Source organism: Pleurodeles waltl, chromosome 6 (assembly GCF_031143425.1).
Source record: "Pleurodeles waltl isolate 20211129_DDA chromosome 6, aPleWal1.hap1.20221129, whole genome shotgun sequence".
NCBI lineage: Eukaryota > Metazoa > Chordata > Amphibia > Caudata > Salamandridae > Pleurodeles > Pleurodeles waltl.
In genome coordinates this window covers 452,234,663-452,255,423 of record NC_090445.1, presented here as the reverse complement: position 1 = coordinate 452,255,423, position 20,761 = coordinate 452,234,663, and the positions used below count along the sequence as shown (strand labels likewise).

Here is a 20,761-nt window from a genome sequence, read left to right as displayed (position 1 = left end):
GTGCTCACACGAAAGGACAGGACTATGTTTCTCTGGGAAATGCATATGCGGATCAAGTCGCAAGATTTTGTGCCTTGAACTGTATATTACTCAGGGATGATTGGAATTCGATAAGTGAGCCAGAACTCGAACCAGCTGAAGCATTTGCCTTGAAGGTCGTAGATACAATAGATGAATTAAAAGCTTTACAAAATAATGTCAGGGAGGATGAAAGAGATTCCTGGATTAAATCACAATGTATAAAGAGACCAGACGAGTTATGGGTTTCACATGAGGGAAAATTTGTTTTGCCAAACAGTCTCTTATCACAGCTTGCGCGGTTCTATCATGGGCAAGCTCACCTAGGGAGAGATGCCATGATAAGATTGTTCAAAATTGATTGGTTTAACCCCAGATTTCGTCAAGCTGCAGAAGCAGTTTGCCATCGATGTGTCACTTGCCAGCAGATGAACCCAGGAAAGGGAACAGTTGTGAACGCGAGCCACATTGGTAGGGCAAGCGGGCCTTTTAGTCGTATGCAGATGGACTTCATTCAGATGCCTGTGCATGGGGGTCTGAAATACGTGTTGGTGATTGTGTGCATTTTTAGTCACTGGATTGAGGCATACCCCACACGTAGAAATGACAGCCTTACAGTTGCCAAGCTATTGTTGAGAGAGTTAATACCACGTTTCGGATTCCCGATCTCTTTAGAATCAGATAGGGGAAGTCACTTCAATAACGAGGTGATAAAGTTACTTTGCGAAGCGCTGAACATTGAGCAAAAGCTGCACTGTAGCTATCGCCCTGAAGCCTCAGGACTGGTGGAGCAGATGAATGGTACACTGAAATCAAGAATGGCGAAAATATGTGCATCGACAAACTTGAAATGGCCTGACGCGTTGCCCTTAGTGCTAATGTCAATGAGGAACACCCCTGATAGAAAGACTGGATTGTCTCCGCACGAAATTCTCATGGGCAGGGCTATGAGACTTCCTGCAGTTCCCGCAAACGCGCTTTTGAATATTACGGATGATATGGTGTTAGACTACTGCAAGGGTCTGGCTGACGTGGTTCGCTCTTTCTCTCACCAGGTGGAAGCGACCACCTTGCCACCGATCCAAGGTCCAGGACACGCACTGAAAGCAGGTGACTGGGTCGTGGTAAAGAAGCACGTGAGAAAGTCGTGTCTGGAACCCCGTTGGAAAGGCCCTTTCCAAGTGATCCTGACGACAACTACCGCTGTGAAGTGTGCGGGGGTTCCCAACTGGATTCACGCCAGTCACACAAAGAAGGTGTTGTGTCCCACAGATGAGGAAGTTGAAGCGCTAAAACTGCCAGTGCCTGACAAAACAGTGCTGAGTGCTGAGACAGAGCAAAACCGAACTGAAAGCGAACAGGCAGAAACGGGAGAGAGGGAGATATTATCTGAGGACGAAGAGACTAACTCGCTTGGGGGAGACCAAGGAGAAAGTTCAGACAGCGACGAAGCAGCTGAAGGTGACAAAGAACCTGAAGCAGCTGAGGGTAGCAAAGAGCCTGAAGCAGCTGAAGGTGACAAAGAACCTGAAGCAGCTGAAAGTGATAAAGAGCCTGACGAAAGTAACGGTGACGAAGGGCTCGAAGAAGGTGAAAAAGCAGGAGAGCCTGATCAGAGGAGGGCTTTCCCAGAAGCAGACGGTATAGAAAAAGAAAAAGAGAACGTGATTGATTCCCCAGAAGGAGGGGACAAGGCAGAACAGAACGAAAAAGTTCAAACTTCTACAGAAAAGATCGCAGGTCCATCAAATGGACACGGTGCAAAGAGGAGGCTAAGTATATCACCAGTAAAACAAAAGACTGGAGAAGGTTTGAACGACGGAGAAAGGCCAAAAGTGAAAGAGAAAAGAAAGGAAGTGACCGTTGTGGAACAATGCTCAAGTGAAGAAAAAGACTTGACAAAAGAGGAAAGTACCAGCGAAGCAGAATCAAAAAGAGAAGCAAAATTGAAAAGGAAAAGGATACCAAACAGGAGATATTCCAGTCCTGAATGGGCATATGCAGTCAATGACGATTGGACTGACGAGTTTGTATCTCTAAGCATCGAGAACGAAGAAGAAGAAGAGATACCAATAGAAAAGAAAAGTTTTATGGACTCTGTCGATTGAAACGGTGATAAATGATATTGCCTGCTACAATCTAAAGTGATAAAACCAGCTGAGATATTGCTAAACCGGATAAGACATTTGCTAAACCGATAAAGACTGAATTATTGCCGAATTGAGACAAATGCTGCTAACCGATAAGTGACTGGCCTCCTGAAGAAGACGGTGTGAACATTGCGCTCGCTCAGCTTTGTAATTGAATTGCTAAATAGTTTCATTTATAGGTGCTTCTAGCTCTCTGATTCTATACAGATCATGACGCAAAACAATAGAAAGAAATATTGTAAATATGTGTGTATAGGCTTGATAATTGCATGTGTACTAATAATAATGGCAATTGTACTTGGAGTCTTATTATGATAACATTTTTGTAGGAGCGAGTGAGTGTAAACATACGTTTATCTTTAAGGCCAAATGGACATTCATGATGAACGGACTTGACCCTGTCATTCCAGGTGTATATTACATTTGTGGGTATAATGCCTATTATCGTCTTCCAAAGGGATGGTGGGGGAGATGTTATTTGGGTATAGTGTTCCCAAAGGTTTATCAACTGGATGACCTATCGATGATTCAAAAGACATCTGGATCCCATCGTATCCAGAAAAGAGAGACCGCAGCTGCTGTGGTAGGAGATATATTTGGAGCCATGATTCCTTCGTTGGGAGTTGTGTTGAATTCCATCAAAATAAGAAAGTTGTCTACTATAGTGGATAACATGTTGACAAAGTTTTCAGGTGCTATAATCCTGATAGATGCTGAACTTGCAGCGGAAAGAGCTATGACTCTTCAAAATAGGCTTGCTTTAGACATTCTTTTAGCAAAGGATGGTGGTGTTTGCAAAATGCTTGGTACACGCCACTGTTGTACTTACATTCCAGACAATAGTGTGAAAATTAAAACTATGCTTGCTAATCTAACAAAAGAAAGTGCAGATTTGAAGGAATTGAAAGAACCAGGAGTGTGGGAGAAGGTTGGAAAAGGACATGCTTCAGTGGGACATTGGATTGGGGGAATTTGGAATGGAATATTGTTAAAAATAATAGAGGGAATTTTAATAGTTATAATTTGCATATTTGGAATTTGGGGAATAAAAAGGGGAATAATAATGATTATGGAAAGAATTAGAAGAAGAAAGGAAGAGAAAATTATGAAAAGAATGGCAGAAGAATACAAAGCGCAAACTAGGGGAATTAAAAGGAAAAGAGAACTGACAGAATTTTAATGGAATAAAATTTGTGGGCGTGGTTTGGTGTGATGACTAGTAGTCATCAGAGGAGGGATTGATGAAGCAGGAAATGAAGGTTTTACATTTATTAACACGTAAACGTAGTGTGAAATAATCATGTGTGACTTTAACCGAACTAATAAAGATTGTACGGGGACAAAATGTGCCCTCAGAGTAGTTTGCCAACATTTATAAGCGTGCTTTATATAACGTGGTGTATTAGAATTGCACTAATCCGACATAATCGTAAACGTGTGCTATGATTTGCTTGTTTGAAATGTTTTAGCTTAGCATTACTTTAGTGCAGGCTTCGGCCTAGTGGCCTGGTCTCACGGTTTAGATGCTCGTATTTTTCCAATGTGCTATTAAACGTGTATTTTTGCTTGAAGCTGTACTTTTCCACTGAGATCGTTCACATGCTTATCTTAAGGTTTCGTGCCAGCCTGGCATATTTTCTCTTTACTCCAAGGTCGATTTGCAGGTGCGGACAATGGAGGCTCTGAAAGTGAGCTAATTGGTATACAATGTTGCAACTTGCGTACCCATCTCCAAGGATAATGTATGCTTAAGTAAAAGCTTGAGAACTGTCGTTTTTGATTGGACAATTTGAAGCTAACCTATGAACCCTCCAATGGAAGACCCTACTGGATTTGAACTGTTGTCTATAAAACCCAGGTGCACGAGAAGACGGTAGCCATTACGCGCTATGATAGCCATTTTGCGCTATTATCCGCCATTACCAGCTCGATACCCGCCATTTTGTAGACTTCGTAGCTATTATGGCCTACTTTGCTGCGACGCCATTTTGAAAGAGACTTTGATGCTTTCTCTAATCGAGAGAAAGAGACTTTTAATGATTCTGGCCCTAGAGACTTTAACTTTGATCCTTTGCATGAAGTAGTAGTTTTACCTTGCCGCCGTGAGGCAATTGCCCCGTCCACCCCTTGCCCATTTGCCCCGTCCTATGCTGATCGAAACGGTACCCATGCTGATCGAAGAACGGTACCTGTGAGACGAAGACTTCCTTGATTGCTGATCGTAATTGGTAAATATGAAAGGAAATTGTAAAATTGCATTGTGTTTCCTTTAGGTAACCAACTGCTGATTTTGATAAGAGCCCTAGTTAGGAGTTTTTCTAAATTAATGTTGCTAAATTGTTTTTGCATGAAGTCCCACATGCCGATGCTAATTTGAGGTTAGACGAGGATTCCATATGTCGCACGATGCAATTTGAGATCTTGTTATGCTGACTAAATGTATGCGATTAGTTCATTACAGATTATCGTATTAGTGATTTGCATTGCTATTATCGAATGCCTTGTGATTCAAATGCTACATAGATTGCACTTGTTTCGCCGTTATGGACAGCTATTAATGTTCATATACTGTACGTTTATCATTTAGTGTTGAGACACATCTATATTGTGCTAGCTTTGCTAATATAGGGAAATAAAATTCACTAACTTTGAATAAACTGGTGTGGTTATTCCTGACCGAAAGGTCAGGGTTCGCCGAAATGTATTCTGGATTAATTGTCAAGTGTTATGTTGATCAAGGTATTGCTTATGTTCGTTATTGATTATTGATTTAAGGAAATTGATTGATTAAGAGTACGGAGAGTCCCACTTAGTCAAAAGATTCATCTGCCTAAAGAGCATCCGAACAGAGGTAAAATTATTAGTACGGACCGCTCTATCAGTTGTGATCATGTGTGTGGTTTGTCCTGTGCCCATCTACATTGAAATGCAACATGCCCAATAACCTTGGTGTCTCAGCCAGGATTCGAACAGTTCACGAAAGGATTCTCCCTCCCAAATAAGTACTGAGCATTGAGTGCCATCATACTGTATTTGTGCGGGCAAGAAAGCAATACCATGAGGAAGATGAAAATGAAGCCCATTGAGACTATCTCTCCAAGGTCTCTCACATATACCTTCCGCACAAGGGGATCATACGCTCTAACATCCTACTTGCACCCACTTAGTTACTAATATGGGGTACTTATGCCAAGCCTCCCCGGTCCCTATTTATTATAGGTCTGCTTCATTCCTCAAGAAATGGGATCTGCATTGTGTGGAAAAAAACACAAGAGGGCGGTGAGTTAAACTATGTGTGCTTGTTTACGAGGCGAGGTGGATGCTGGAAGGAGAAGGTGACCCCAGACACATCCATTCTGCTGCACCTGGTGTCTGTTCTGTGGGGGTGCTTTGGGGCAGAGGAAGGTGATAGCACCTTCCAAACCAGACATTAAATGGGTGACAAACATGGCAATTAACAATCTAATGGTTACTGCAGTGTTTCTATATTAATTGCCTTGTTATATTTTTACGTTGGTGGAGTGTTTACAGAATATTTTTTATAATATATATTGTATATGGTGCATATAATTTGCATAAACTAACAAAAATTTATATAGCATAGTATTAAAAAAAAATGGTTTCTTGTGTTTCTTTTTTTTTTTTACTGTGAGAAGTATCTTTGAAACTGTTTCTTTCAACAGGTTTACAGCCACAATTATCCTGCAAAAATTCTCAACCTCTTTTAACCCTTAAAATCCTGCATGAAAAATTGGCCTTCCATCACTTATTTTGTTTTAAACCGACCTCTGATGCTTTCCACCTTCTGTCTCTTTCTTCTGTATACAAGCCACTCTAAAAATCTCATGCCTATCTGCCTTAAGCTCTTTGGTAACCATAACAATATCTATTAATCCCCCCCCTCTAATGATCACATCTATGTCGAGCCTTACCGCAGAATGCATGGAATGAGCATGCAAAACTAACACCAATAACCAGTTGACTGACCACTACTCACCGCAAAGCACTTCAACGCCTCGTCAAGGGTAGTAAGCGCTATACAAATACAATTTATTATATATTCTACTCTTTATTGTATCTAGGGGAACCAGTGCCTTATATGGACAAACAGTACCAGTGGGAGAGTACCGGTCCTACACCATTAGAAATGTCCGTGCGTGTACAGCACTTAAGGTGACACTGAGAAACTGGATGCCAGGCCTTTGGGCCAGGGCCATTTACAGCTCACTACTGGATTATATTGTAAAAAGGCAAACTTCAGACGATGATGAGTTTTCCTGACCCACTCACAGTTGTAGTAATTAGGTTTATTAGCTTCTCTGTTTCAGCCACAGGTGGAGTCCCGCAGGCAGTTGACTGTCTCAACTCTGTCACCCATGGTCTTTGACACAGCCAGATTTACAAAGATTACCAGGCCTGACTTTGCATCAAAAAATGTTCTTGATTCAGGCGCAAAATCAGAGAAATGTTTCAAATTCTTCTAAAATTTTAAATATTGTATGTGTGCTGCACCACAGAGCGCACACCAAATGTGGGAAATGTTTACAAGATTGTCTAAGCATAGGATTTTGTACTGGAAGGCTACCCTCGTAGTACAAAACCTACGCTAGACAGGACACAAATATCCTTGGACTACAGTGCAAAAGGTGTTGTGTGGCTCTTCACAGCATTATACAGCTGATGCTGCTCTCCACTGTGCTATTTAATGTGGATCTGCCCCTCACTGTGTTCACCATTCAAAACATGAGCACACAATTAGGGAAATTAGGTTATATGTGTTTCACCTAATCCTGTCAGAAACAATGGGCTGGAAAAAGATCCCTGGTGTCACATCAGTCAATGATTTTGGTCCTGTCAACATAAATAACATCACTGGGCTGTTCCTCTTTACAGATATTAGTCTGCAGCACTTTTAGCTTAGCTTCTTCCAAACTTTATTCATGTTATAATGCTTATAACTAGTACAACCTTATCGGAGACACAGATGGGGTCACAGGGCTCTGTTAAGCACCGGTGCTATACAAGAACAAATATTTAAATGGATAATGAATTCAGGACTAATGTTTGCCTGTGTACCATTGCTAGCTATTCGAAAACTGCCTTCGCACCCGTATATAGAAGGATGAATATTCCACAAACTCAAAAGAATACCCAGTATGCATGCATTTTAGTGCTACATTTACAGCTTTCCCAGCCGTAACCACTTTGGGACAGACTTACAAAAAGAAATGGAAATCTCAGCAGGTGCCATTGTACCAACAAGTTGCATAGATTTACGACTTTGTCAACGTGTCTGCTACCCCTTGCCTTTAAATGTGGATTGCTAGCAGTGAGTATAATTTTCGCAGATATAAATTATTTTCTCCAGGTGAAGAAGTCCCTTTACTTATATTTATAAAATAAGTCCACACTAACTGTATCACTTACCCCTACTTTTTAAATACACAAGCTTATAAATGCTTTACATAGGAAAGCCACTGCAAATGTTTGAGAATACAATGAAAATGTCAACAAAAGGCCTCATTCTGAGGTCCCTGTATTTGGTCCTATTACTTTCTAGGGACAGAACGTTGCAGTTTCTCGGTTCCAACCTCAGGTGGAGGCCTGTGGTACTTTCCTGTCGGTTCTGTAGGAATCGAAGGGGAAGCCAGGAGCAGCCCTCGTCTTCGGCACACGTGGCCTACTTTTTCAATATGCTTATCAAATTAATATAGCTTGGCAGACCTCGTTATGGCACTCATAGTGACTTAGGCTGTTTCAGTCCTCCTCTAGCTGTTTCCCGATGGAGCCTACAGCCTCCACCAGCCTGATGGTCAGAAGATGTGTGCTCTTGGCAGTTGCGGCCTTCCTTGGCCAATTGGCTCTCCCTAGGCAGTATCAAGGCTTCTCACAACTTTGACAGTGGCAGCACCAAATTACGGGCCACAGATTCTCTCAGGCGGGCACACAAATTGTGAAAATTGAGCAATCTTGTAGTTGCCGTTCTAATTCGGAACAGCAAAGAAAGAGAATTGGAGACTCACAGCATCGGTTGCTGCTGGTTTCTTTCTCTCTGACAGTCCAGTTTCTCTGGCTGTTCTTCACGAGAAGAAAACGCTGTTTTTCTCTTGACAGTTTCTCCTCCTGCAGGGCAAGGCAGAATGCTCTCTCAGCAGTCAGGGAGGCTTCTAGGTGCTAGGCCTCAAAGCCTAGTGTAGATTTCAGGCTATGTCCCATCGCCTCTTGTAAGCTGGCTTTCTGGCAGACAGCAGCACTGTTCACACAGAAGATTTTGCACAGAACGCTCCTTTTCTTGGTCTTGAAGAACGTGGAACTGGAACAAAGGGGGTGATTTGGATCGCAGGGAATGTGGATGCCATGGCTCAACCTTAAGAGCCAGTTTCGGTTGGTTTCCTTTTCAAGTGCCCTTGTCAGGCCGTTTTCCAGACACAGACTTTGTGTAAAGTGGTGCTGCTCACAGCAGGCAAAACTGGGGCTGTCTTCAAGCAGCGCACCCACAACATGGGCACAATAAAGTATGAGTATTTTTGCACCTGGCCTGGCGTCAGCCTTAATGAAGGAATACAAAGGAGGTGTCAGTAGACATCATTCTCGTTGACACACATAAAAAGGTCTGATCAACTAGAAGATCACAAAGCATGATACTTTGCTACTACTGCTAAAATAAACATTAAATGTCAGTTTTGCATGCAGCAGGTCCCTCAAGTCAAGGGTACCTGCCAGTTCACCATGCGGAGGACACTCCCGCTCCAACAGTCCTCCCCCCCTATTTCAGCAGTGTAAGTCAGCCATGATTGAGCTTCTGTTGGCTCTGGTGCCATCCCACGTGCTTCACTAACTATGTCTACGCTCCATGTAGCCATCACCAAAATAAGGTTTAGATATTTACAATAGAATCCATTAATATCAACTACCTCAGTCCAAGCCAACTTTAAAAGTAACCTTCTTCCAACAATGCTGAAGGCACCCCTCACCCAAGAAAATGTGTCAACGATCATGAGAGAAAAAAGGTCACCTCTAGGCTTGTGTGAAAATGTTGATATGCTCCATATAATTTTAGGCCACGAAAATTCTCACAATTGTTTTCTGTGGAAGACTGGCTCAAGGATTACATGAATTGCACAGGACATTTTATTCTCAAACCATATCTCTTACATAACATCTAAATTCAAGGTACATCCTGTTATTCACTTTTCCCACAAGTTACAGTGGAGTGAACTTCTTGAAATTGTGTTGAGTTTATCTTTGCTGAACGGCAGCAGAAAAGAGGTTGACAAACAATAACTCCTTTCAAACGTACCCTAGTTCTGAAACCTAATAATAAAGGCTATTACACAACAGATTCATTCACACTAAAAAACACACCTACACTCTCAGTGTAGAAGATGCCTCATCAGGAGTTGTAAGACTTATATAGATGCAATTACAATACTAGTGCAGGAAGAATCTAGATATCACTTTGGCTGTGTCCTGTCATGCAGTGCCTGCAAAGGATGCCCAAGCGCTTCTTGCATTAGCACAGGTTTAAAAAACAATGCTCCTGCTCAGGTGGACTTAATACCCAACATTTGCCCCCGCAGCCATTAAGAACCATTAGAATCAGCCTTGCAAGAAGTTCCAAAAGCGCTTCCATTGCAGCTTTTACCTGAAGGAAAAGGCTTCTATTTTCACCTGGACACAACACAATCCCTGAAAGGGCCCAATTCAGAAAACATTTTCTGTAGGCGTGACTTACTCTTGGATACTCACGAGTAGGCCACCAGGCATCAGGAGTAAGTCACATTCACACAAGAAGCTTTGGGGATTAGACTCAAACCCTGGAAAAGGGAGACTATCATAAAACAATGGTCCTAAAAAGGTAATATAAACTTCAAGTTGTTCAGAAGACTGCTAAGAAAGCCCAAGGACGCAAAACAGTTTGCACCACCTGAAAAACTGCACTCTGAATCCATGCACTCCTACGCATCAGCAACCATGCCTCTGTTGATCCCGCACAGTGCTCTGTTGATTTTGTGTACTGAGCCACCCAGGCTTGTAAAGACTATATGCATTCAAAACGAAATTTGACATCCTTCAAATCTTTCCAAATAAGTAAATAAAATGCACAAATGCAATTGTATCATTAAAAGGAGCTCAGTAGCGACGCAAACGATGATTTGTAAGACATATATCTTCCTTCATTGTCATTGACTTTTCCACTCTTTTTCCACTTACCCAACATCCACGGACCCCTCCAGTAAGAGTTGCTAAGATGTCTTCCTCTGGCTCACATACTTTCTGACGCCGCCATCTGATTGGCTGCAAGTCACGGCCTTAACTTCCGAGCGCGTCACTCGGAGAGATAACAGCCCGGCACTAGATCCTATCAGAGTGAGAGGAAATTACAGAGAAAGGCAAACCGCAGAGAGTTGGCTTGGAACATGGTTTACGCTGAGGGAGGATTGAAGATAGACTTAATACGCTTATCTGAAGCAGGCCAAGAGCATTTTTTATTAACTTAGTTGGGTTTTTATTTAAAGCTCCTTGCCCCACTCCCACCCCCCGCCAGCCAGCCACTTCGGAGCTCCGTACTGCAGATAAAAGCTACAACTATGAAACTTTGCATTTTCTGTTAATTATCTCTGGTGATTAGTTGGTTGACCAAAGCTTCTACTATCAATGAGACGGAGCATCAGATTGTTCTCTTATTGAAGTATGGCTGGTGCGGTAGATCTAGCAATTAGCTTGATTTAGCCTGTAGGTTGCGTTTCGGTTCCTTGCTATTTCCTCGACTTCAGTGAAGTGTAGCAACTGTTAGTTTGGTGTTTGTCCATCATCAAGAACATGGCACTTATGAAAGATCCTTTTATATAATCAAGATAAAAAGTCATGATTGAACCCAACAGTCGGAAGGTCGTGAGGCTGTTCCACCTTAGTGTATTGCAGTGCTTAATTTGAGCCGGTGGATTCCGGTGCGGGACACCAGCACCTATTTTTGAGGGCCGGCACTTAGTTTTCTGCATCAAGCATTTACTGCGAGCAAACGACACTAATGAGAACGATGGAGAAAGAGAAAAACGAAAAAGCTTCACAAAGGGCCAGAGCAGAAAGCTGCAAGAGCGAGCTAAAGGGGCAGGGAGTGGCTGTAAATGGATTAAAGAGACCCAAGATGGCTTTAGCATTACACTGCCTCGGTGTTCTGTGCTCACACTTTTAAATGCAGAAACCGCGTGTTTCAGGGGAGAGCCTTGGGCATCGGCACATTTTTATTTACAAATTAAGAACTGTATAGTGCATGCATTAAACCGCATAGCACAGATCCCCATAGCCAGGTACGCACCCTAAATACACTGGATAAATGCATGCAGAGGAAAGGTCGGGAGGCAAATGACTGGGACCACACCAGTTTTACCTGGAGAAAATTATGTTGCAGGTTTGTTAGGTATGGTTAACGTACATGCAAAAGGACAGCAGCGATGATAGTAGCAAAGCTGACTGTCCAGCCGATTAGCCAACCATCACCAGGAATGTGCATCTGGTGCAGATATTTTGAGTTTGACTCAACTCTGAACCCCATGATCCAGGAAACTGAACTTACCTTCAGAGACAAAGCGTTACCAGGCAAGCCCCGGTTGCTAATGCTTACCACTGCTGTGGTAATAAGGGGTCTCTGTTGCTTTGACCCCAGGGCCCTCTCGTAAGGACTCCGGAGGTACTGACATGATGCCCCATTTCGCCTCTTTCTTGTGATTGCTGTCCACACCAACGTCCTTTGGATCTCCCCTCAGCTCAGCCAAGCCTCAAGGGTCACAACCGCCGACAACAAGCCTCCCCGGTATTATTAGCCTTATCTGTGAAGTCTGAAGTTGCTGACCCAGATCTTCTTATTCATTATGAAATTCAATTTTGGTAGTGGTCGCTTTACCCTGTGGCTACCTGTACCAATGAAAGGAGTGCATTGTGATTTTCCACCTCTCTCTCGACTTCATATGCCTATATAATCGTCCTGTCATATTTGTACATTCTGCTGTGCAGAGTGGTGCACTCCAAGATCCTACCCTGTGCCCATCGTCATCACTAACAGTGTCTTACTCCCTTACAAGCAAGAAAAAAATAAAAACATTTTCTTTAGAGGGGGCATGGTGACATGCCTGCGCCTGCAGCTGAGCTCATCTGTATTCAGGTCTGTGGTCCTTATTTTTAATCAGGGGTCCTTTAATAAAATATGAAGGGAGCATGTTATAGAACTTATCTTTCAGCTGCTACCTTCCTAAACTGCTTTAATTATAGTCCTCCAAATTGCCACAAGGCTCAGCTAAATCTGTGTCATTCCGAGGTGGCTTCACCTCATGAACCTGCATTGGAGAAATATCCAGCAGCACAATGGGAGTAATTACTATCTCATATTCATGTACATGCTAACCCTGAATAGGATGATGGTCTGATTAATATTGAAACTGCTCCAGATTGCTGTGGAGTCTATATGTAGCAATTAAACCGAAAATCCTTACAACCCGAAAGACTAAGGGGGTCATTCCGACCCTGGCGGTCCATGACCGCCAGGGCCGGGGACCGCAGAAGCACCGCCAACAGGCTGGCGGTGCTTCCTGGGCCATTCTGACCGCGGCGGTAAAGCCACGGTCAGAAAAGGGCAACTGGCGGTTTCCCGCCGGTTTACCCCTGGCCCAGGGAATCCTCCACGGTGGCGCTGCTAGCAGCACCGCCATGGGGATTCCGTCCCCCTTCCCGCCATCCTGTTTCTGGTGGTTTTTACCGCCAGGAACAGGATGGCGGGAACGGGTGTCGTGGGGCCCCAGGGGCCCCACGACTGCCCATGCCAATGGCATGGGCAGTGCAGGGGCCCCTAACAGGGCCCCATAAAGATCTGCAGTGTCTGCTTTGCAGACACTAAAAATCGCGACGGGTGCCACTGCACCCGTCGCACCCCTTCAACTCCGCCGGCTTCATTGTTGAAGGGGCTTTCCCGCTGGGCCGGCGGGCGGCCTTTTGGCGGTCGCCCGCCCGGCCAGCGGGAAAGTTGGAATGGCCGCCGCGGTCTTTTGACCGCAGCGCGGTCATTCGGCGGTAACCGCATGGCGGGCGGCGACCGCCGCCCGCCGCGGTCAGAATGACCGCCTAATAGTGGTAAGTAAAAATGTGTAATGGAAGCTCTTTTGGACATAGGCCCTGATTACGAGTTTGGCGGAGACAGGCCCTCTAAGCTGGCGGTGCCGATCTGACCGCCAACAGGCTGGCGGTGCAGACTGCCGTGTTACGACCGAGGCGGTGAACAGGCCAGTACACTCCCAGTTTACCGCTTGTACCGCCACTGCGGGCCGCCCGCTGACGATGGCAGATGATATCTACAGGGCAGCAGAAAGGACCTTACCACCCACTGTATTACGGCTCACCACACCAGCATGATTTTCGGGGCGGGGTGACCTCCACTCAAAGCCTGGCAGAAAGGAACAGTATATAAGGTAGCACTCACCATAGGGACACAGAGGAGGCCGCCGACGACATGGAGTGTGTACTGGAGATCTTCCCAATGCTAGTACTTGCAATCCACCTCCGGGACATGCAGCGTCAATGAAGATGACAATGGTGAGTACCCCGCCTACCATGCAAGGAAGGGAAGGGGACTATGACACACCCACACACCACACACACCTCACATCAAATGGCACGCACACACACACACACAGCAGCACTCCTACCCATATATACACACATACACACACATGTGTGGGCACTCACAATACACTCACGCACAACCGGAACACACACCACGTCCTACACACGTCAGTCACACATCAAACAACACCACAAGTTAACACACCACAACACTCATACCGAGTCACACACAAACTGATCACAAAACCATGGCCGACAAAGAAGATGGCATACCAGACACACATACGGCACACAACCACAAGTGCATTCCACACATACACTGGAATCATACCAATGCGCTATCGTCCATACCACTCACTCTACCATGCACAACAACTGAACACACCTCACAATCAATTACCCACACACATACCATCCATACCAACTTCCAAACCCATCACCACACAAACAGCATTGCACACACAAATACAGACAGAGGCAAAGCTGTGAACAAAAATGATGTTGTCACACAAGCACACTACACATGCACAGATGGGGACAACGATCCACATACCTGTGCACACGAGGCAGCAATAGTCAAACACAGGACAACTTGATCAAAGTACACCAACTGTGCAGGTTGGTCATATATATCAATGTGAACAACAAAAGGGGAAACAGGAACTATATACAAAGATGCCCAATGAGGCAGTTCTTTGGTCCAGGACCATGAGGCCAAACGGTGCCAACAAGGGCCCAACTTGACTCTTGCAATGGCCATGGGCTCCACAGGGCAGGGGCATCAATAGGTTCAGGCACTTCAGGGCCCAGGGGGAGGGGTTGGTAGTGGATACTCAGGTTAGGAAGGGGGGCTTGGGCTTTGGCTTGGGGTGGGGGTCTTGGCCTTAGCCCTGGAAGGAGGGGGAGTGGGTTTAGAACAGTGGGTGGGAGCATGATCAGGCCTCTTCACAGTTTTCTTCTTGGAGGGGGAAGGGACATGGGAACAGGAAGGAAGGTCCAGGGAGGAATGTAAAGTGGAGGGACTGGGTTTGGGGAGGCCACGGGAATGCACAGGAACAGGATGGGGAGGGTCAGGAGGTTCAAATAGGTCAATGCAGGAAAGGAAAAGTTTCTTTGGAGCATGTGGAGGGGCTGTGAAAACAGCTGTGGTAGTGGAGGTAGAGGGAGTGGTTGTAGGATGTGTAGGTGTGCTAGATGTGGATGCAGGTGGGTGCTCAGTCTGCTTGTGTGTGGTGGATGACTGTTGGGTGCTTGAGTGGGTGCGTTTATGTGTTCTGGGAGCAGGGTGGAAAAAGGTGGGAGAGGACAAACAGGTTGTGTGAATGGATGTTGTTGTGGGGTCTGCAGGTCTGGTGTGTGTGCTGCAGGTGTCTGTTATGGCTGTTGTGGTAAGTGCAGGTGTGGTGTCTGGGGTGCATGTCTGGGTGACTGCTGTTGTAGTGACTGAGTCAATGTGGGCAGGATCTGGGAGTGAGGATGCAGTGCTTGCGGTTGTGTGGTGAGGTCACTGTAAAGGAGGACAGGGTGGGGGAGACAGTGGAGGCCGTGGTTGTTGTTGTGTTTGCACCTGTCTGTTGGTGTATGCATAGCTGTGGTGTGATTTGTGGTGCCTGTGTGTATCCTTGTGTGCCTTGTGTGTTGTTCTGTATGCATACTGTTTGGTTTGTGAGCTTGGGAAGGGTGAGGGCTGCTGGATGGGGCACAAGTGGTTGGAGGGGGGACAGAGGTACTAGAGACACTGGCTGCAGTCAAAGAGGAGGCCAGAGCATGAAACGATCTCTGGAGGCCAGACAAGGCACAGTGAATGCCTTCCAGGTAGGCATTGGTTTGCTGCATTTGTGATGCCAGCCACTAGATGGCTTTCACAATGGTTGTTTGTCCCACAGAGATGGTTCGCAGGAGGTCAATGCCCTCCTCATTGAGGGGACCACGGCTGACAAGGGCAGGGGTTAAGGTCTGTGCGGCGAAGGAGATGCCTGATGATGCTGATGCACACAAGGTTATAAGAAAACAGAGGGAGGGGAGACAAAGAAAGAGATGCAGGCTGTGAGCATCTCAACTATGATGCAGGAAGACACACATGCAGTACCTCAACTTACCATAGCCTTTGCACTACAGGAATGTTCCACTGATAGGGATTACACCTGCCTCTTTGGAGTACATTACACTGACAGTGGTGCCCTACAGATTCTCTGTACATGTCCTGCAACTCCAACTGAGGTATCCATTTAATGCTCAGATGTTTTGAGTACCACTATGTCACTTTAGAAGACAACAGCAACACTACCTGACTGACTGTTCCGGAGGTGGATTGCAAGTACTAGCATTGGGAAGATCTCCAGTACACACTCCATGTCGTCGGCGGCCTCCTCTGTGTCCCTATGGTGAGTGCTACCTTATATACTGTTCCTTTCTGCCAGGCTTTGAGTGGAGGTCACCCCGCCCAGAAAATCATGCTGGTGTGGTGAGCCGTAATACAGTGGGTGGTAAGGTCCTTTCTGCTGCCCTGTAGATATCATCTGCCATCGTCAGCGGGCGGCCCGCAGTGGCGGTACAAGCGGTAAACTGGGAGTGTACTGGCCAGTTTCCACCTTACCTGGGTACATATGTCACATACACAACAAAGTAACATAACCTGGTCAAGAAGCTGAACACCTGCATACCCTGACACCTATGAGTCACTGTAACAGCGTCCTTTCTCCACATTGCCTGCAATCCCCCCAATACAGTTGACACACAGGACAGTGTGAGAACTCACCCCCTTGTGGCTGCTGTGATGCCTTCAAGCGCCCATCCAATGCTGGGTTGGCCACCGCCAGAATGCTGGCCATTATGGGGGTCAGGTTCCGACGTGCACCCCTCCGTCGTTGGGAGGCTGTCCACAGCTGGGCCTCTGCGGTCTTCTGGCCATTCGTCTTAGGTCCTCCCACCGTTTCTTTCAGTGGGTGTTCTGCCGGCTATAGACCCCCAGGGTCCCCATGTCCTTGGCTCGCCATAACCCCTTCTTCTGATGGGTGCTGACCTGCATGGGAGACACATAGGAATACACACTGATGTAAACTTATCACACGCATGCTGACATAGGGTACAATGGTACTGACAGTAGTCCACCATACACTTAATCATCTTCCTACAGGTTCACATTGATTGCCTACTCCACTACTCCTATACTCTTAGTAATCCTACATTCACACACACATCCACCCAAGCAATTGCACTCACTGCTAGGACACTGTTAATCCACTCACTTGCTCCTCTGGTTGCCCATCCAACTTTGCATACAGGGGTAGGACCCCGTCCACAAGCCTGGTCAGCTTCTCCTGGGTGAAGGCTGGGGCTCTCTCCCCTGTTGCACATGCCATCTTCGCGACCAGATTCGGGACACAGCAGCACACACAGTGGAGTAGTGGTTGTGTTGAGTGCAGGAGTAAAGTGGCAAAGGGAAATCAAAATGGCAGTGATGACCGCAATGGTTCGCTCCATCACCGCCAGCGGCAATCATGACTGGCCCCTCCATAGACACCAATGTTAACCAATGAGGAATTGCACGGCTGTACAGACCTCCTAACGCCATGACGACTTACACCACCGAGTCATGTCACTTCCATCTGTCCTCTGCATGTAGGACAGGCGACTACCATTTGTAGTATAAAATGTATTAGATTGCAATTTCTACGCTCTGTCCATGCTGTCATATCGTTTTGTACATACTAGGCACATCAGTCATACACAGTTCTACATGCCATATGTGATGTGTGCCATAAGTTAGCTGCGTTTGTAGGTTGCATAGCACCGTGAGCACTCGTCGGTTGTCACAATGTTAGCTGTATACAAGCCTTCCATGATTTGAGGGCTACGTTTGTGCAGTTGTGTGTGCGTAGACATCATCCGTAATGTGTTGGTGTGGTGACATATGTGTGTTGGCCCTCCCTAGGTACCGACCCATGCAGAGACTGAGGAATGCACCAGCATATCGGCCCCTAGTTGACCTGGCAACCATGGAGGAACAAGACATCTTACTGATATACTGCTTGAACTGGATGACCATACGTGAACTGTGTGCCCAATTGGAGCCAAGTCTACTGCCAGAGGGCCATTTCAGGCGACAGTGGGCTTGGCAGCAGGTGTGCCACAGCCAATGTTCAGTAACATCTTAAGGGATGTCCTCACTGCCTTGCTGAAACACCTCCACAGGTACATCAAATTTCCCCAAACTGTTGACTTGCCCACTGTGAAATCTGAATTCTATGGCATTGCACACATTTCACATGTGAGTGGGGCCATAAATGGCACCCATATTTCCTTGATTCCTCCCAGGATAAATGAACAAGTGTACAGGAAAAGGATAAATTATCACTCCATTCATATACAGGTGGTGCGTCTTGCAGACCAGTATATCTCCCAAGTGATTGCAAAATTCCCTGGATCTATGCATGACTCTTACATTTTGAGGAACAGCAGTATCCCACACCTGATGACACAGCTACAAAGAGAGAGAGCCTGACTTGTGGGTGAGTGAGATGTGAGAGTGCAGTAGCTAGCAACCTGCCTTTCTTACTCTTTACCCTCTACACAATTGTGACATGTGCTATTTATTCCCACTCTTCCCAGCTGATTCTGGCTGTCCAAACCTGTCCTGGCTGTTGACACCAGAGAGGTATCCCAGGTCAGGGGAAACAGTGGCTCTTAGGGAGTGCCATAATGGGTTGTGTAGGGAGATGTGTGCTGTGATGTGGTGGTGCTGTTTGGGGTAGTGGAGTGTGTGAGTGAGTTGGTGACAGGTGTGGTATTTGAAGGTGCAGTTGTGGGATGACTGTTTGTGTTTTGTGAGTTGGATGTGGCATGTGGGGTGCGCAAAAGTGTGACTTGAGTTCATGGTGTCTGTTTCCAGGTGGCCGGGAGTTGTGTAGCTAGGGATTGTGGGTTTTGTGGATGTGTGTTTTATAGTGATGTGTGTGGATGTGTGAAGTGTATGTATGTGTCTCAGGTGTGGGGTTTTGAAATTGACCAATTTGGAGTGTTGTTGTTGGTGGGTCAATTTTGTTGCCACAGTGGTCCATACCTCCAATGCCGTGCTGCCGTTGCACAACCGCTGTGCTGATTTGTCAATTGTAATTGGGAGGGTGGTTTATTTTTACCATGGTGGTGGCGGATTCAGTGCAGCCTGTTTCCCACTGTTGTTCGGTCTGGCGGGGTCGGATAACTCACTCTTTTCTGACTTTTTTTGCCTTTGGGGTCGTAATAAGGCAGTAAGTTTCCCTCGTCCACGGCGGTGTTTTGCCAGCAGACTGCACAGCTGTATAGTATTATTTTACCATAATGTGCAACCAAACCATTATTGCTCCTCTTTGGAGCTATACAACCTGTGCCTTTAAATAATAATAGTAATAATCATCATCATCATTATTATTATTATTATTATTATTAATTTATTGTAGAATACATTTATTTTTTTATTTTAGGGCTTGGCTCCTTCTCTCTAAGAACTATTGTTACCAATTCTTTAAAATATATTGCGGCTTTGAATATGCCCAGCATTACTCTCACCTCGGGCTGTTGCTGTTGGCTATTTGGTGTGTCGTTCCTCCTCCTCTGAGGAACTTTTATTGTGTTGCATAAGGGACTATTTTACATCTCAAAAATACACTAGAATGTCAGACCTTAAATTCTTTCCTCCAAAGACGTAATACACAGAGGAAGTAAGAGGTTAAATGTTTTAGTTAAGCCCAAATGAAAGGCAGCCTGCTGGTTTTGCCAGTACTTGTTTGCTCTATCTACTCTGACCAGCCTGTTAAGAGCTCTATAAGTTATTATGCACAGTCCGATAATGCAACACCAGAACCTCAAAGGGAGATCACAGTGGCATGATCCATCATTTGGTTCACCTACTGATGTATTGTATGGATTGCCTACTTGAGCAGAAGATTGTGGTGTAAACTTTTCGGTTGTTTAGGAAGCGCTTTTTGAAATCCTTTTGATAGCCCAGTGTTACAAGGTATGTAAATTGACCTGAATGTGTCATTGAATACCTTTAATCCTGTTTCTGTTACCTCTATTTGGTTCTTAGGGTTTTTTTTGTGAAAGGTAGACATGCTGGCATTAATAAAAGTCAGTCACCCCGGTTCGTGGTATGCCTTTTTAGGTCTCGGCTCTAGACAGCATGCATGTGCTGTTTTGAGAAGAGACATGCTGCATCTGCTTTGTGGGCTTTAGCCCACCCATAGGCTTCCTATTTGCTGGCACCATCCTCGCTCTGCCAGTCTTCATTTACATTTGTCCATGGCATGCATTTGTCTTGCCTCTTCCGCAGTTTTCCCCTCCCGGAGAGCAGCGACCAAGTACACTATCCCTCCATTATCACTCATTGTATCATCAATTTAGGAACTTCTTTTTTCTTTGTTTAGGAGACTTCCTTGGGAGCATTGGTATTCTCATTAGCGCTGAGCTCTTTTTCCCTCTCCCCTGGCTATGGCTCCCTCCTACTGGCATGCACTAAGGAATGTGTTTGGTAGATAACTCTTTGTGACAAAAAAATACTTTGAGGAACAAATTTGTGTGAAGAATACCTGTTCTGTAATTCCTTAGTAGGGCACTAACCATTACATGTTTCACTATAAAAAGAATGGATTTGTTGCTGATGTTATTTGGTAACGCTGTTGTAGGCTATGCTGAACCTGCTTTTCCTGCCAGAGGTGGGCTGTGAGGAGGGATACCTACAACAGGCCAATAGAGCTAAAAGGTCTGTACTCTGGCAGAGTCAGCCTCCAGAGTGCTTCTGTATGACGTGTACCCACCTCCATCCACCCCTCCAACAAACTAATCAACTTACCCTTCTGCAGTCTCCAGAATAACTCAAATTACGGCCCTAGTGGTCTTTCGGGGACAACCTGTCTCATAGATAAATAGCAAAATACTATCTGGTTCTATTTTCTCTCAAACTGTGAATTTTAACTGCATATTTCCAACGGCTGACTGAAACC

At 45.4% G+C, this 20,761-nt stretch overlaps 1 protein-coding gene across 1 annotated transcript in view; it reads right to left on the bottom strand.

Moving 5' to 3' along the window:
• The window catches only part of RHEX (regulator of hemoglobinization and erythroid cell expansion), an 89,691-nt gene extending 79,244 nt beyond the window's left edge, over positions 1-10,447 (bottom strand). Inside the window, exon 1 of the mRNA XM_069238576.1 lies at positions 10,383-10,447. The gene's annotated coding sequence lies outside the window, so the exon portion shown is untranslated. The remainder of the gene's footprint in view (positions 1-10,382) is intronic.
• Between the last annotated feature and the right edge of the window lie 10,314 nt (positions 10,448-20,761).